The 15,548-nt window shown below is 38.8% G+C and overlaps 1 protein-coding gene and 1 long non-coding RNA gene across 3 annotated transcripts in view; one reads left to right on the top strand and one right to left on the bottom strand.

Moving 5' to 3' along the window:
- Positions 1–15,548, bottom strand: part of LOC120419796 (transmembrane protein 65) — a 74,468-nt gene that overhangs the window by 16,258 nt on the left and 42,662 nt on the right. The window lies entirely within an intron of this gene.
- On the top strand, positions 1,545–2,504 carry LOC120419797 (uncharacterized). The gene is made up of 2 exons (XR_005605775.2): positions 1,545–1,745; positions 1,939–2,504. It is a non-coding gene; the product is annotated as an uncharacterized LOC120419797 (long non-coding RNA).

Here is a 15,548-nt window from a genome sequence, read left to right as displayed (position 1 = left end):
ATAACGAAAGAGTGAGCGAAAACGACGCCGTTCGACGACGTCAACGACGGCGCGAGCGACGCTTTTCAAGCGCTCCGTTCGTTCTTTCCGTTCATTCGCTCTCGCTCATTCGCTCTCGTTCGGTTCGTTCTTCGACTCGCTCTTTGATTTGACGGTTCTTTGAAAAGAACCGGTTCACAAAATGAACCGCCGCTCATTTTTTCTGAGCGGTCGCTCATTCGTTCTTTAGCTTGAGCCGGTTCATAAAAACGGTTCGCTCAAAAAAGCCAATCTCTAATGGAGAACTGTATGAGTGAACCAATGACACAAAATGGCTTCTTTTGTTTGAGCTTTAAGTTAGAGCCAAATCAAAAAAATCAATTCAATTCAATTTATTTTATAAGTAAATAATCAATTTACAATTCCGTATTTCTTATAACTTAAAAGAGTTTTGGAGTTCCTTTCAACTATGATTTGAACTATAATTCATTTTGATGTAATTAGATATTCTAACAATGGATTTAGCAAAAGAAGGAAAAGTAAAAATAAACTTCTAGATTTGCTAAGGAAAAGGATAGAAATAGAAAAGCTTAAAACTAAATCACAGTATGTTTTGTCTATTGACGTCGAAAAACTTCGCTGCGCAAGGCAGCTTATCCGTTGTAGATGTACTTCATCATCAGCTCACTGAGAGCTTGGAATTGTTCTGCCTTGTTTCGGCAGGCACGAAAGCGCATGAGCATCTCTCCAGCAAGGGAGAAAAACTCAGGAAGCGTGAAGAGATCATCACCAAATCAAAAAAAAAAAAAAAACAAAAAAAAAACACACAATCTCAAATGGTCTAAGTCGGCCGGTTTTGTAGAGAATTGCCCAAATTTTAAACTATGCACCCAGAACTGGGCATCGGCATACGAGAGGATAAAGAGCACGATTCGGTAGTAAAATGGTACTGTGTGCGGACGGAGAGGATAAATCCCGAAATTACCGAGAGTACTTTACTCATGGTTCATTTTCCAAAAAAGTTCATCTACCAAAAAAAAAGTACCGGTACCGAGACTCGAACCCAAGACCTTCGGCATATTGAACCGTGCCTTTGCCGTATGGGCCACCATGGTTCGGTGACTAAGTGGTGGTCGTTTGTCCATATAAGCCACTCATAGGATGAACTGTTCCAATGAACGAATGAACACGCGAGAGGACTATACTCTCGCAATATAGCACTTTCCTCACGTTTCTTTTCGTGAGGACTATCCCCTCGTTCTTTAACTTTGGGTGTGCCATTTGAAATTTGAAAAATCAAATTTTCCAACTTTATTGCACATCTCGACATTATTGAAGTTTATGTCAGTAAACTAATTTATATAGAAAATGTACAATTTTATTTATTGGCAAAAAGTTCACTAAATTTAAATTTTATTGATTGGATCGTGTTCAGGGAACCCAAATATATCACACCTTGATGAAAATGAAGCGTTTACTGACATCAACTTCAAAAATGTAGAGTTGTATTATCGACATTATAGGAAATTTTCTGAACCTTTCGAAAATCCTTTTTCAAATACACGCAAAATCTGGATAACACAGATCTGTGTAAAAAAATTACACAGCTTGACGATCAGTTCTAGCTTTCAAAATCTGTGTAGTTTCCTGACACAGTTCTGTGTAAAATATTACACAGATTTTTGAACAGCGTCTCTTCTAAATCTGTGTAAAATAGAGTTGGCGTCACTGTCGTTCATTTCCCGCACTTCTGCTGAGCTGAGAAGGTTGAAAAATTTTCGGTCGTCTTTTTCATAGATTTTTTTTTGCGATTTTTAACTGAGTTTTTCTATAAATCTTAATTTCAAACATGGTTTTATCATGACTGTAGATTTCTTAGTAGAAAATTTAGTTTTACAACAAATTTCACCAGATTAAGTATAAACTAATTCCATAACCTAACTTTCTTTGTTCGTTTAGCATATCTTCGCGAGTACAGTAAAAGAGTGAACCAAACTTCCAACTCCTCCGGCAAGAACACCAAGCTTTGAGATTTTGAGATTTCCTAGCCATCGTCGCTACAGGTTCGGACCAGAAAGCCCTCCAGCAAGGAAGCGCCAGCAGAAACAGTAACCTGATTCGTGATCTTCCGCCGATTCGCTGCCCCGGTCCCCGCGACCAAGAAAGGATTCGCTGCTCCGGTTCCCGCGGCCAAGGAAGGATTCGCTGCCTCGGTTCCCGCGACCAAGGAAGGCCAGCGTTTGCGGTAGGTTTCTTTTGATAAACTTTGTTAGATTAAATCTAATTCTTGTTTTTTTAGATCGCTCGTGCACTACCCAACTTCTTCGAACGTCTCGGCCAGATTCGGACCAAAAAGTCCTCCGACAATGAAGCGCCAGCCGAAACAACAACCTGATTCGGGATCTTCCGGTGATTCGCTGCCCCGGTTTCCGCGACCAAGAAAGGATTCGCTGCTCCGGTTCCCGCGGCCAAGGAAGGATTTGCTGCCTCAAGATTGAATAAAAAAGGTTCATTGTTTTTGTTTATTTCCGTTTTTCCATCCGTTTTATGAAAGAAAACAGGTTTGCAGGGGAAAAACACGGAGAAAAAAGAGTTCTTAAAATCGTGAACAAGCGTTCATGAAAATGGGAACCTCGAACAAAGTGTTCAAATTCCATGGTACGATTTTGAAAAACGTACCATGAAATTTGAACACTTTGTTCGTGGTTCTCATTTTCATGAACGCTTGTTCACGATTTTGGGAACTCTTTTTTCTCCGTGAATCGGGGTGGAATTTTACCCAGATCTGTGTAAAATTTTACACAGATCGCTGGCTTAAAATATATATTTTTAACCATTTCTGTGTTATATTTTACCCAGATCTGTGAAAAATTTTACTCAGATCTGTGTAAAATTTTACACAGATTGCTTTTATAAAATTACACAGATTTGACAGACAACGGCTGAACACAGATCTGTGTACAAGGCTTTTACACAGATTCTGTGTATTCCAGGTTTTGGGCAATCTGTGTCAAATTTTACACAGATCTGTGTTATCTGAATTTTGCGTGTATAACATAATTCATAAACCGCTTCGAAACTTTTTGGAAATTCATGATTTTTCAATAAAAGTGTTTGCCATGCCTTTTGTTCAAGTTATACAAGCCATCCTTTTTAACAGCAATCCACTGACAGCCACTTTGCAGTAAAAACAAATTGATAAACCAGCCCATTTGGGGAGGCGGGAAAGCAAATTCCCATCTGCCAAACACGTCCGGAAAATAAAAAGCTCGATGAAAATGAAAACGTCACCTCTAGCACCCGTGCTGCACATCGGACAAAGCCACACGAGTACTCTGTCGCAATTAATATCCTCAGATACGCTCTCACCGGGACAGGTCCGGCATCCGGAACAATTCGGACGTCGAGAGCACTTCACCCGTTATCCGCATCAATGCCGGGGTTTTCGCTTTGATGAAGCTTGCCGGTGTCATTTTTCCTCTCTGGTGCTTTTATTTTGAGGATTTATTGTTTTTTGACACAGTTGAACTGTCAAACGTCAGGTGTTTATTCAATGTGCACAAAAAGCGAAAATATTCTTCCAAAGCTTTAAGCTTTTAGTTGCTTCCGTGTTGATCAGCTTCGGAATGACGATGATGACGGAAGCTCCAACCGGTACCATTATGTGAATATAATGCGATTGAGCTCTAAGCTTGCATAAACACTTTCCCCACTTTGGCAGTTTATCAGTGCCCTGCCGAAAGGGAAGGTAAAATGAAACCACCTTGCGAAGGACCCCCCTGAACCACTAACACTCTCGAGAGGAGTACCCTTCGGTGATGACCCTCTACTGACGGGCAGCAGCAGCAACTGAGGCCACTTTAGCAACAAAATTGTGCTAAAATATTCAAACATGGAAATTCCTCTGGCAACACTAATTGCGGTTGGTTATGAGAGCAGTGGTTTACATTGAACCTCTAAGTAGATTTGTTTTTGGCTTTTTTTCAAGGATATTGCTGTACGAGGGCAGAGGGCTTCAACCCTGTCTCGGTTTTGTGAGGAAGTAGCCAAAGCGTATGACTCCCTGCGGGGAACACAAGAGGAGCACCGAGTGCATATTTACCATATTCTTTCTGTTTCAGACGTTGCTGTGCTCTCCTGTGTGGTGGGGCAGTTTGTGGTGAAATGAGCTTTGTTCATGATTGTTTTATATAGGATTATGAAGAGGCCTCTGAACGTCCAAAATATTTTGAATGAGTTTGCAAACAAACAATCATTTTTTTTAAAGGCTAAGTAATGCTTTGTACCAATACAAATTTTTAAATGCTACAATATTTTTATAATAGAGTTCATCTTTACAACATTCTTCGATTTAAAGTTGAGTTTGTTTCTTTTTTGAAATATTTGTGTTTGATGCTACAGAACAGCACTGGGCTTATGGATGGGAAGATGTTTCAAAATGTCAGTACAATAATCCGAATATAGTTTTCTGAGGTATTTTTAACATTTGGCTCTAATATGATTCCCTTTACATTCATTGGTACTAGAAAATGAAGGTAAAAAGCAACTTATTCTCAAAATAATTTGATTTTACGCAATATTTTGAAAAAAAAAAATGAAAATAAGAAAATATTCCGAAAAGCCTGGGAGAAATATTAAATACACAAATTAAGCAAAAACCAAAGTTGATGGATATAAATTAGGCCTTACAAATCATTTAAGGTGAAGCCGTTGATCATTTTCGAAGAAACTTGATCATCACTATAAAATATTCTGTATTAAATTCAATTTAACGAATTTCAGCACCAAAAGGAATCAGCATGTGCCGGTTGTTGCCTTCATGAAGCCACTGAATGAATTTTTGATCTAATTAAATGTGCTTCAAAATTTATATAATTTTGTGGTACAGTCATTGACGTCCTAGTTGGCAATCATTGATTAAGAGCGAGTTTTTCACCAATGTGTAACAGGTCGTATCGAAGTGCTCCGATTTGGATGAAACTTTCAGCGTTTGTTTGTCTATACATGAGATGAACTCATGCCAAATATGAGCCCTCTACGACAAAGGGAAGTGGGGTAAAACGGGCATCGAAGTTTGAGGTCCAAAAAATCTAAAAAATCTTAAAATTGCTCGCATTTCCATAAAACTTTATCAATTCCAACTTTCGTAGATGCATTTGAATGGTCTTTTGAAGCACTTCAAAATGGGTCATAGACATCCAGGATCGGTTTAACTTTTTCTCATAGCTTTTGCAAATTATTGTTAAAAATTGATTTTTTTAAAACCTCAATATCTTTTTGCAACAGCCTCCAACACCCATACTCCTATAGGTCAAAAGATAGGTAATTATATGGACTATAAGCCTACGGTATTAACTTTTTGGCCAATCGCAGTTTTTCTCATAGTTTTTCGATTTTTCTACAACAAACATTTTACAACGTTAGTTTTTGCCCTGTAGGCCTCCATAGCGGCACTTTTTGGTCTCAATTTTGTCATATTTGGAATCCTCGGAAAATTTCACGTTAGGTAGAAGCATTGGAGTGGTAAATTTGGTTTAAAAAATAATTAAATAAAACATTTTTGAAAAAAGAAATTGATTTTATTTACCCTGCGATCAATACGTCAGATGCTGTATCAAGTAGGCGAAAACCTGTTTCACCCCTAATCCAACAAACTGTTAAAAAATATTTTAATTCATTCTAAATGGCAATTTTTCCAATCAAATTTACCACTCCAATACTTCTAACTAACGTGAAATTTTTCGAGGATTCCGAATATGACAAAATTGAGACCAAAAAGTGCCGCTATGGAGGCCTACAGGGCAAAAACTAACGTTGTAAAATGTTTGTTGTAGAAAAATCGAAAAACTATGAGAAAAACTGCGATTGGCCAAAAAGTTAATACCGTAGGCTTATAGTCCATATAATTACCTATCTTTTGACCTATAGGAGTATGGGTGTTGGAGGCTGTTGCAAAAAGATAACTTTTTGGTTAAATGCAGTTAAAACTCTATAAATATGCCAAAAATCACTTTTAATTCATGTTTTGAAAGATTTCCATAGATTTTGAAAAGTTTAATGAAGAAAAATCAAAGTGTCTCATTGTTACCAATGAGCTGAAATGAGTGGGGAACAATGAGACAGTCCTGAATTCTGGGTATATTCTAAATTTTGGCCAAACCTAATGAAAGGACATTGTAGTCCAACTCAATCCCTATGGAACGTTGAAAGAAATTTGAAGAAATATTAGTTTTGGTGTTAATGGCAGCCTACGAGCGAAAAAGTAATTTTTGTCCATAATTTACTTTTACACACCAGAATCAAACATTTATGACTAACTTTTCAAGGGAGCGTCCATAAGCAAAGCCACTATTATGGCAGACGTGTATCCAGTAGATACACCTTTCCCCCAAATATGAGCCTGATTGGTTAAAACTATGACTTGTAAGAGCCATTTTATCATTGTTCCCCGTGTCTCATCGATGACTACTCTACCCTATATTTTTTTTGTTCAATGAAGATCTTTTGTATCACTAGCTTTCTATACAAGTCCCAAAATAGTATTGCCAATTATGAGCAAAATTAGTAAAAGTTTGGAAGTTACGAAGATAGTTATTTCCGTACAAAAACGTTTTCACTGAAGTCGAAGTTGGTAAATCATGCAAAGCCGGAGTTAGATTCAGAGTCATTTTTTTAAACTAACTTAAAGCGTATTAAATTTTGTATCTTGAAAAATAATTATCACGATGGGCATTATTATGAAACTTGCATGCACCTCGGAAATTCCATCTTGAGGTTCCCGAAATATTTTATCTGTGAAAACTGATTTTATCTCGACCTGAAGTTAAAAACCCATTTTAATCCCATAAACCATAAAAAACATCCAGAATATGAATTTAACTCTGGACAGAGATGTTAATTTTCATCACGATTACAATTTTTAACTCTCAAAACATATTTTTGACACCACACACAATTTTTCGACATCGCATACAATTAATCGATGCATAACTTGAGCCCCAGAGTCATTGGGAAGTGTAAAATAGTGTTATTTATTTAAAATATTTTTAGAAAAAAAACTGTCATGACTGAATGCAAATACTAACGACGCTGCATTGTTGAAAAAAAAAAACAAAATAAAAATCAAGTATTCTAAAGCAAGTTTAATTTTTATCCATTTTCAGAAAAGTTTTGTCAATTTTAGTGGGAATTTTTTTTGCCAAATTACAAAATATCAATATCATATCATTCCTGTTAAAAACATCTACCGTAAACCGGGGTGACTTTGATAGGATTTCAATTTGTTTTTAGAATATTTTCCAACAGGTAAGGTTTTTCTCAAGATTATTATTTTTAAAACATGTACTGGGGTAGGCCACACAAAGTCCATGCACTATTTTGGAAAAAAAGTTTCTTCAATAGTGTTTAGAAAAATAGTTACGTTAAAAATTCTTAGTTTTAATTCCGGGGTCATCCTCCCTCCGTGTACGCACGAGAGCATGCAGCTAGTGCTCAGTGCTCCATCGTTTTTTCGAGTTTTTTCGCCGTAATTGATTGTGGTTACCCGTGAGTTTGCTTCTCCAGCATGCCAAAGGCCGGCCGTGGCCGTGGCAGTTCGAGTGCGGCCTCGAAAAACCCGCGAAGTTCGTCTACCGGCCGTGTGCAAAAAGGTAAACAAACCAACGCCGTGTCGGCCGCCATCGCGCAGGGGAGCGTCAGCGCTGAAGGCATCGACAAAAAGTTACTACATCCCGGATACGTTCCGAGATCACCAGTGCGAACCCGTTCCGGTACTTCCGGTGCCACGACCAGTGGCACATCAACATCCGCCAACATCCCCATCAGGAACGAGTTCCTGATGCTGAGCGACGACGAAGAAAATAACAACTCTGACGGTAGCAGCACTACCGACGACGACGACGACGACGATGATGGTCGTGCACGGAAAAAAGTGCCGACGTCAAAAAAGAACAATTCTCCAACGGAACGTAGACCACCTCCAATTTTTGTTTTGGACACGTTAGCGGACGATGTTGACGAGTTGCTGGAAGGCCTCGGATATTGTCTGAAAATCGGTAAGTCGGCAGTGCAAGTGATCACACTGACCAAAAAGAATTTCGACCTGGTGTTTGAAGAATTGAAGCGTAGCAACTTCAACTTCTACACATTCAACCCCGAGAAGCCCCCTGTTAAGGTCGTCTTGCAGGGTTATCAAGACCGTCCGATCTCCGACCTGAAGGGTCACCTTTCGGACGCCGGAATAAAACCGCGGGAGATTAAAGTGCTCTCGCGCAAGACAACGGTGACAGGTACACACACACTGTACCTGTTGTACTTCGACCGCGGCACCGTCAAGATCCAAGACCTGCAGCGGACTAAAACGTTGGACGGTTTTTGGGTAAACTGGCGGTTTTACACCAAGAACCCGACGGACGTAGCGCAATGCCACCGTTGCCAGAAATTCGGCCACGGCTCGCGGAACTGCAACCTCCGGCCCCGCTGCGTGAAGTGCGGTGAGTCACACCTCTCGGAGGCGTGCGCACTGCCACGAAAGGCGGACTTGGGGGACAAGGCAGAACAAACCAAGCCGCGCGTAAAGTGCGCGAACTGTGACGGCAACCATACCGGCAATTACCGCGGATGCGTCGCGCGCAAGGTCTACCTCGAGGAGCAGGAAAAGAGGAAGAAGAAAGCGTCCCACCCTCCTCAGCGAAGTACGAGCGCAGCTGGACAGCGTACGGTTCCAGCGGAAAACTCAGCGTTCCCTCCTGGTTGGGGGCGTTCGTTCGCCAGCGTGGTCGCTGCCGGTAGCGGCAGTACGGCCCAGCAAGAAGTCACCGGGGAAGATCTCTTCACCCTGCCGGAGTTCTTTGCTCTCGCGGGGGAGATGATGACGCGGTTTCGGAGCTGCCTAAACAAGGCAGAACAATTCCTGGCACTTGGGGAACTGATGATCAAACACATCTACAAAGGATAAATTACCTGTGATCTAGATATAAGCTTTCTCTTCCTCTATCCCCTTTCCTTTGCAATTTCTGTAAGTTTTTTTTTTTATAGTTTTTTCTTACTTTTGCTAGTGCCTTAGTTAAAGAAATAATTGTTCCTAAATGGATTATGATGCAACACACAGCTGTAAGGAACTCCAAAACTCTGTTATGCACTTCAAAATAACTCATTGTATCTTGATTATTCACCAATAAAACCGAATTGAAATTAATTCCGGGGTGACTTTGATAGTCATAGTTTTTCTTGTTAAAATCATATTTAAGATGTTCAAACTTTATTTGTACGTGAAATGTACCATCATTATAGTAGCTGATATAGTTTTTAAGAAAAAAATCAATGTTTATGTTAAGTTAACTAAGTTTATAAGCTTTTTAACAAAATACATATAAATTTTAGGTAAAATTGTTAAAAAGTCGGAATTTTGCCTGAAATTTGTTAAAACTAGTTTTGTTTACAAAATTATCGATTTATATTGCATTTTATACTGAATTCGAAGCATGAATCACAAGTTTTCACATTTTACATGAAATTTGTTCAACTGAAAATGCCTATAAATTTTGAGTTTTTTTTAACTGTGTTTCAAAAACATATATTATTTATTATTTACAAAATTGTTTAACCTTCTCCTAGTGGAAAATTGTCCAAAGAATCCGAAAATGCATTCCGTTTTCCGATTAAAAATCATGATCATTGAGAAAATCATGACACTTTGAGAAGTTTAAAATAATGACTTCCATCAACATTTTCTTAACTATAGTTAACTAACTCTATAAACCTTTCAAAAATTTATGAAAAGTTCTTGTTGAGGTACTTTGAACACTTCTCTACCACGGTCAGTATGTTTCTGAACCATTCCTTACGTATTTTAAATGTACTCTTCATTTTGCGGAAAAATCGCAAACCTATCAAAGTCACCCCGGCTATCAAAGTCACCCCGTTTTACGGTACTACAGAGCAATTCCAGCCCAAAACAGGAATTTTTCAGGTACATTTTTCTCGACCCTCTCCGATTTCAATGAAACTTTGTAGACATGTTATCCTACGCTTATATAAGCCATTTTTGTGTATATGGAGCCAGTTCCACACGATAATGACATTTGAGAAGGGCGTAAGTGTTTTAAATATTTTTGTAATTCGGAATTTAAATATTTCTGTATCTCGAAGCCGTTGCATCGTATCAAAAAGTGGTCAAAGACAAACTTGTAGGAAATTTTACGGGCTTTTCGATAAAAATACACTGAAAGGAAAAAACACCCAACTTTTATGAGATTTTTTGATTTTTAAGTTTAAAAGTCAAATTTGAGGGGGAGCCCACGATTTTTTTTCGTTCAAAATTTTTGTGAAGATAGCCTAAGATGTTACAAAAAGACTCACGAAAAATGCAGGATGGAGCAACTCACCTAAAAAAATACAAAAATCATTTACTGAAACTGTTTTTTTGAAAAGTGCTCTAAACGTCAAAATTTTCAAAAACCGAATACGGGAATCGATTCTCCAGACAATTTTACATAAAAGTCTCCATATTGACCATTGTCCTAAGTCCAATCCTTGTGAAGTTACAGCGGTTTTAAAAACAAAAATGTAGAAAAAATAGGTTTTTTGATGGTTTTTGGCAATTGCTATATGACAGACTTGATTTTTCAGTCTCGTAAATATTTTTACCGGAAAGCTCGTCAAATTTCCCATAAGTTTGTCTTTGACAACATTTAAATTGGATGTATGAGCTTGCAGATATAAGCTAATTACATTGCTCATAATTGAAAACATTCAGTGTAGTATAGTAACCTGGATAGTAAATCTGTAAGCCCATACATCCAATTGAAATGTGGTCAAAGACAAACTTATGGGAAATTGGACGAGCTTTCCGGTAAAAATATTTACGAGACTGAAAAATCAAGTCTGTCATATAGAAATTGCCAAAAACCATCAAAAAACCTATTTTTTCTACATTTTTATTTTTAAAACCGCTGTAACTTCACAAGGATTGGACTTAGGACAATGGTCAATATGGAGACTTTTATGTAAAATTGTCTGGAGAATCGATTCCCGTATTCGGTTTTTGAAAATTTTGACGTTTAGAGCACTTTTCAAAAAAACAGTTTCAGTAAATGATTTTTGTATTTTTTTAGGTGAGTTGCTCCATCCTGCATTTTTCGTGAGTCTTTTTGTAACATCTTAGGCTATCTTCACAAAAATTTTGAACGAAAAAAAATCGTGGGCTCCCCCTCAAATTTGACTTTTAAACTTAAAAATCAAAAAATCTCATAAAAGTTGCCGTAAAATTTCCTACAAGTTTGTCTTTGACCACTTTTTGATACGATGCAACGGCTTCGAAATACAGAAATATTTAAATTCCGAATTACAAAAATATTTAAAACACTTACGCCCTTCTCGAATGTCATTATCGAGTGGAACTGGCTCCATATACACAAAAATGGCTTATATAAGCGAAGGATAACATGTCTACAAAGTTTCATTGAAATCGGAGAGGGTCGGGTACAACCGATTCCCTATTTGGCATGGAATTGCTTTACAATAAAACTCAGTTTCTCAAATAATGTTCTAATAATGAAATGTGACGAAAGCGAAAATCTTTTTTAAACAGTTTTTTTGATTCCTTAAATTTATTATAAAGCTTGTTTATTTTATACTCTGGAATAAACATTATGAACCCTTTCAAACTGTGGCGTTGAACTAACGAGATCTGGATTAAGAGTTCGAGTAACGGTCAATTTTGTCACATATAATTAAATATCACTTTCAGGGAAGAGTAGTAATCAATGAGACACTTTTGGTTTTAAACTTTTACTGATTTTTGTGCTCTAATATTGAGATCAATTTGACCTTTACAGCCAGAGTTAGTCAACTATCTGATTGTAGACGCACTTGGCAGGAACATTGAGACAGATGATAAACAATGAGACACACAACGAAAATCAATACTTATCTAGCAAAATGTCATGTTTTTGTATCGTTGCAATGCATGCGACTTTCTATGGTCACGCAGAGAAATCAAAGCATCTCATTGTTGTGATGTTGACTTATGATAAATTATTTAAAAATGATTTTTGGGAAGAACTTATCAGGTTCATTATGGTGGTTGGAGAATATCAATATCAAAAACATGATTGAACTTTTTTTTTGTCCGCATCTTTAGAACTTAGATTTTTAATTAACATGACAGTAAAAAAAGTAAATCAGCTAGTGTTTCCGTTTGCAAAAAAGTTTTAAATGTTCATCGATTTATTTAACCCCGATTTTGCCTCAACTCCCCCTCATTTCACAAGGCATGCATGCTGAGAAGTCATAACAGCCGACGACCGAGACTAACAACTGCTGGCTGGAGCCAGGACCCGTGAAGGACCTGTCTGGTGCATCTGGGTTGCTAATTCGTATACTCAGCCACAGCTACATGAGCACATCCACGCACACATTCACACAAGGTGAACTGTGGCACCCGTAAAACGGCTGGATTTGTACGATTTTCCCTTCATTTCCTCTTCTGTTTCTGCACTTTTCCGTGGGTTTTTCACAGGATGAACATTCTCCGCCGTTGGCGTTGCAAATTATTGTTTTCCAATGCTATTATGGCAGTGCGCCTCTAACGGCGAATGTATGAACTGAAAAAAACGATTCACCAACAATTTGTATTCCTCACTGGGTGCAAATTGAAGCACTTTTATGCTGCTTATGCAAATCGTTATTTTACATGTTTAATAGATGCACATTTACTATACCAAAGTCAACCATGTATCAAGTGAAAATTGCTCCAATCACCTTTGGAAACATTGCCCAGCTTCTCCATATATTTCCAATAAGCAATCCACTCTCAACTTCATTACGCGTCCAATTCACGAACACATAATTGAGTAGATAATAGATACGGGTTCCTTCAACCGGCTTGGGGAGGAAATTTAGTTACGAAAAGTTATGCAGATTTGAGCGCGTAGGTATTCAGTAGTGTGGTTCAGGCCCCCTTGGAAATGCAAAAAGTGGTCAAAGACCGTTGCATTGTTGATTAAATTATTGTTCTATGTCCACTAAAGCTCCCCTGAAATTTTCAGCCAATTTGGTTCAGGTTTGGTCACAGCTCTGGGACATTTAAGTTTGCATGGGATTTTCAACGTTTTACTACGGGAAAAAAACTTTTTTTAGTTTTTACTGCCTCAACAATCAGTTCCCCTTTCAAGTAATTAGAACTAATAAAATTTATGTAGATTATTGTATGGGGAACAACTTTTCAGAACATCACAGGTTGATCCGAGTAAATCTGGCTTAATTATAAGTGGTTTAAGCTATGGTGTCGTAATTGTTTTTTGCAAAGGGCCAACACTGGCAATTTTTTTTTCCTAATTTTCATCTAGGCGCTCACTACGATTTGTTTTTCATAGCTTGACAACTTTTTTGTTGTTGCTGTCAAACAATTTTTTCAACTGCAAATGGAAAGGTCTTTTTTCAAGTCATCCGTACAATTTGACCAGATTTTCTCGTTTTAGGTTCCGCAGTGTCCAGCGAGGAGTGGAAATTACAGTCTAATAAAAAAAAATCCGGCGTCCCCGGAGTTCAAAATGCCGATGACCATGCGGAACGGAATAGCAACAATGGAATTCCTATCGCAAATGAAGGAGCTCTGGCATGGAATTTTATTACCTGAAGCATTAAAGAAATGTTGTTGAAAAATCTGGCAAAATAAAATTCGGATTAACTTTAACTTTGTCTCCGAGATATGCAGAAGTAGAGGAATAAATAATTGTATGATCCAGGAGAAGAGGAATTAAACGCCAGCGAAACGTGCTGATTAAGTGTGCCAAACCGTTCCTAATGGTATTATAGTGGTTTGTAGCATGGGATTCAAATAATTATGTTACGTGCCAAAGCACTTAACGCGCCACTTGACCAGGCACTACGACATCGACGCATCTTGGTTGGCCTAAGTGCAAACTTGCAAGTTATCTATCAAAGTTTCTCAAAAGCAGCAGGAACCATACGCAACTCTTCGCTGCACAAACAGTAGTTTAAATTAGTTCAATATTTCTGAGATATTTCAAAAATTGCATCAAACAGTAAAATCTAAGAATTTATAACTAGTTGATTTTACAAGTTAATATATCTAATTAAGGTTTCACCAGACGAAACAAACCTTATTCATGTACAACTAGTACAGCCTCTTGAAAAAAATAATGTAGTTATAATTGGTAGGAATATTTTTATTTCTTCTTAATAATTACCAATAACTCAATAGTTCTATGATTATTATTACGAGAGTCTTCAATGAAAGGCCAAGAAGTCGCAATAGGGAACAGATACGTACGTTTGAGCAATTATTATCGATTTTTAGAAACCTTCTACAATATTTATAAATATTCTGCACAGGCATTTATTAATCCTCAATATATCGCCTTAGTTAAAAGTAACCAACCTGTTTTATTTGTGCGGACTGCGATTAATGAATCTGATAAATTTTCCCGTTGGCCGCCGCCATCAATGGATGTGACCCACAGATTATATAAAATTTGTATTTTCTTCATCAATCGTGCACACTCCCCCCTCCTCGTGGACAATATCCCATACAACAAAACCTTTTTTTTTGTGGATCGTGGACAATCGCCATACCACATACTAGGAAACTCTAGGAAGAGAATGTTAAAATGCCTAATTTCATGTGATTTTAATTATAGAGATGGTTCTCGAATGTGTAATCAGTGGGTGTGTTGTGGGAGAATTTCGGTGACACAGAGGCAGGAGAGTGCGTGTATTCGTGGATAGTAAGACGAGTCGGTTTATGTCTCCAGTGTCTCCAGCCATTGGGGGTGGCGAAACTGATGATGATGATGGGCGGGTTTTCCAGGATTCGCCGGACCAGAGGTTCGCGGGATGAGGCCCGGGTTTTCATCGGCCATTTACCCGGTGTATTGAAGTGCGACAAGTCGCGAAAGCCGTCGTAGCTTCGACTACAGCTCGACGGAGTGTTGTGAAGTGCCAGTGCCAGGAAGCGGTCAAAGGACTGCACGGAGGACAGAGGAGACTGGGAGAAGCGAGAACTCCAAGAACTCCAGGTAATTCCCCGCGAACCCTCCAACAACCCTGATAAGTACCGCGAGTGACCAGACCAGAGAGGACCGCCATTACAATCCCCCCCCCCTCATCTCATCCACAGAACCCCTTAGTATAGGACTAAAGTTCCCCCGGTTCGGTCGTGGTTCCAGCCAACATCCGTGATCGCGAGCGTCACCGTCTACCGTCGTCAATTGCGGTATCGACGAGCTGCGACTAGCCGATATCGCTAGATCGTCTGCGTCCTCCATTTTGGAACCCCCCGAACCACAAACCACACAGATAACCATCTGGTTCCGGAAGATCTGTCCCACGACTCAAACCCAGCGCCGGAAACTGGGCAATTCCCACGGAACTTCAGTGACGTGGAGGCTCAAGTCCATCACCATACTCGAGGGCGCGAGGGACAGACACACGAAGGGGACAGCGAAGACTGCAGCAGCAATCACAACGACGCCGGGACGCCGTCGAGTTCACCGTCCAACCCCAGGCCAGCAAGCAGCAGAACGAATCGGCCAGAGGTCGGTTCC

This window comes from Culex pipiens, chromosome 2, assembly GCF_016801865.2.
Source record: "Culex pipiens pallens isolate TS chromosome 2, TS_CPP_V2, whole genome shotgun sequence".
Classification (NCBI taxonomy): domain Eukaryota; kingdom Metazoa; phylum Arthropoda; class Insecta; order Diptera; family Culicidae; genus Culex; species Culex pipiens.
Note: the sequence above shows the minus strand (reverse complement) of the source record. Positions and strands in the feature narration are given on the sequence as shown.